Source organism: Hylaeus anthracinus, unplaced genomic scaffold (assembly GCF_026225885.1).
Source record: "Hylaeus anthracinus isolate JK02 unplaced genomic scaffold, UHH_iyHylAnth1.0_haploid 12128, whole genome shotgun sequence".
Classification (NCBI taxonomy): Eukaryota; Metazoa; Arthropoda; class Insecta; order Hymenoptera; family Colletidae; genus Hylaeus; species Hylaeus anthracinus.
The window spans coordinates 1-3218 of NW_026534372.1; the positions used below are offsets into that span (position 1 = coordinate 1).

The 3218-nt window shown below is 36.9% G+C and overlaps 1 long non-coding RNA gene across 1 annotated transcript; it reads right to left on the reverse strand.

Annotated features, from left to right (window-relative positions):
- Window positions 1-1673: 1673 nt before the first annotated feature.
- On the reverse strand, window positions 1674-2910 carry LOC128892620 (uncharacterized). The gene is made up of 2 exons (XR_008461122.1): window positions 2732-2910; window positions 1674-1986 (listed from the first exon to the last, which is right to left on the reverse strand). It is a non-coding gene; the product is annotated as an uncharacterized LOC128892620 (long non-coding RNA).
- Between the last annotated feature and the right edge of the window lie 308 nt (window positions 2911-3218).

A 3218-nucleotide genomic window follows, 5' to 3' on the forward strand; every position in this document is an offset into this window, starting at 1 on the left:
ATCCTGGCCTCTCTGTCCACCTTCCAACAGATGTGGATCTCCAAGCAGGAGTACGACGAGTCCGGCCCTGGCATCGTTCACCGCAAGTGCTTCTAAGCAGTTATGCTCGATTCAAATTATTATTACTATCGATATTGTTATTGCTACACCTTTCCCAAAAATGTACCGTTCACTGCCGTACCGCTTCGTCTAGTTGCGACTCCGTTAGTTCAATCCTATCGGTACTGTTTCTACGTGGCGGTGAGATTTCTTCCGACAAACATCGTCCGAGCATACACGTCATCTTTTGTATATAAGTTTACATCTACGGAATAAATCAGTCTTATATTCTTACAACGAATCTAAACGTAACTCTTCATTTAACGATCCCCTGAACGAACGGCGATGTTTTGAAAATCGTACAATTTTCGGTAGCATCGTCATCCATGGAAACACTACCTGTCGGTCGTGTTAAAGCTCTTTGGTTTGCTTTAATTGGCTTGTCTAATCGAAACGGTACTCAGCACTCTGTCACGATTGAAGTATATTATCGTAACGCACGGGTTGGGTAATTTGTTGTTGATACCGTGCATTTGCAGTTCGACGAAGCACGTATCGCACTTCTGCTTTTAGGAACGACACAATTAAAGATTCTTCAGTTTGTAAACTAATATTTGATTGACCGACCAAAATGATTGATGATATATATATATATATACACACACCTATATATTGATTTATGATTAAATCAAGTTTTCACTTCGAGTATATTTTTTAGTAAAATCTTTCAATTTGTCTGACGACAGACAGTATTATTAGGATTTGTTTCTCTCGATACAATCTCAAATCAAAAATCGGAGAATTTTTAGTTGTGTCACTTTTGAAGCGAGAATTCGATATCATTGGCAGGTCTGTTGAATGCCTCTGAGGAACGCACAAGATACAAATGATTCTGTCCTCGTAGAAGTGGACAAAACTTTATTCGAGTTATCGACGAAAAAAAGTCGTTTAGTCGACCGCACAGTTAAATCTTAATTTGCTTTTAGGTCTTTCTTTTTTGTTGGTTCTACGAGCAAATTCAATTTAGGCAACAAATTGTCTGAATATAGCGTGTACCATTCATTCTATTTATTCTTCTATAAATTAAACACAAAAGTCGTGTTTGATCTATTGATAACAAATGAAAACGAAGCGAACAGGAATAGTTCGTATAGTAAAAATGGAGAATAATATAAATTATTTTCATTTCTTTCGTAATTCATTATATTCAGAAAAGAAATTATAGCAAACTACGATACATTAAATTTTTCTCTACAACCAAGATAAACCTAAAAGCAAACAAAATTTATTTTCTATATTCAATTGTATTCGTTCGTTATACAATATTTGGTTCTGTGACTTAAATTCAATATTTTATTCAACGCTAAACGGATGGACAATTGTATATCTTTTATCCGTTAATCGAAATTTATATCTGGACGAGAATTTCACCCATCTCTGTCGTAGTATGGACAGAATCATTCGAATCGAGTGTACCCCACGGAGCCATTTTTCTCGGTCGTCAATGATGGTAAGGGTGCATTCGATCGGTACAAAAACGTACCCCATATAGATACACAAGGTAAAATATAAAAACAAATCAACGGACGTAATAGGACGAAAAAGGGATCGGGGGTTTAGATGTTGATAAAGTTTCTACGAAAAATTCGTTTATTAAATTCTCGTATAAAAATCTAGCGGCACTCGTGTTTATCTAGATAACAAATGTTTTGGAAGGGGGTAGTAGTATGCATCATCTACCATGCATAGGCTGAATCATACGAAGGAAGAACTCATTGGTTCTATCGAATTTACCGGCAAATATCCAGATGGACTTCTCTACGTTTTCATGGACTTTGTTGCCAATTAATCGGAGACAAATGCACGCTCATCCAGGAACACATTTATGCGAATCACTGGCTTCCCCCTTTAACGTGGCTCGTCTCTTGAATGCTTGCGTTTTGGCACCTACGAATTTTTTATATATATATATTTTTTTTTTTAGTTTGTTCCGCGTGAGGAATATTTGATGTTTGAACCTTATAAAATGTCTTTGATTCTGTGCTTCTAGATATAAATCAGAGGCATCTAAAGTATAATATACTCTACTACCTAATAGCAAATTGAAAGCATTCCAACTCTAATACATGTATACAGTCAGTCCTTTAAGTATTCGTAACCTCTACGTTTATTGTTTAAATTACATGGTATGCTTGATGTTTCCACGTAAATGTTTCGTTATAAATATATACGCGTGTAAAGTTTATTTAGGTACATATTTATAATGAAACATTTATTTGGAAACACCAAGCCTACCGTTAAATTTCTTCAGCGGACATAGAGGGATAAGATTGCTGATATTTATGCAAATTCATATTTTTATATGTACAGATGGAGGACAGAAATTTTAATTAATAAAAGAAAGACGAAGCGAAAAACAGAATCGTATATAATTATTATGTCCTTTTCAAGTAAAATATACATTTTACAAATGCAGAAAGAATGTAGAACTCAATTAAAGTACGTTTCGTCTTCCAAATGTCTACTTATAGGACTGACTGTGTATATCATCGAAATGGAAATTCAAATGCTGACATTTTCCCGTGCACTTCAATTTTTCTCGTGACGACGGTTCCAAATAAACTTCAACTAAATCTATGTATCACAAAATACTCGGATCTCTCACGGGTTTGGACAAAACGAAGCGTATCACCTTGGATCGTTCTGTTCATTGTCATCCTCGTGCACCAAACTTTGCGAACTTCTTACTCGATCGGTCGAATCCACCACCGCGTACACGTACAAGAGATTCCTTCTGAGCAGAGATGGGCAAAATTCTCGTTTAGATTCGAATCTCTGGAAGTTATTTTTACAATTTTCGAATGCTTCTGAACGTTACTTATCCATCAGATCTGAATCGCACAATCTGCGTTAGTGAAGGTAAAGCGATATCGTAATTAAAGGAATAATCCTCTTTCGAAACCGTTCCAATGGATCACTATACGTTATTTCTGTTTTCTGGTTTGTTATTCGAATTTCGCCCGTCTCTGAGAAAGTCCCCTGCGACAAAGACGCGCCGTTTCGGGGTTGAAACTCGGCAATGCGAATCTGCGAAACGGTCCGAGAGGTTCCGCGGACGGTCTTGTAAAAAGGTGGAGGGGATCGGTGGTGACTCGAGCCACGTCGTCGCCCCGTGCACT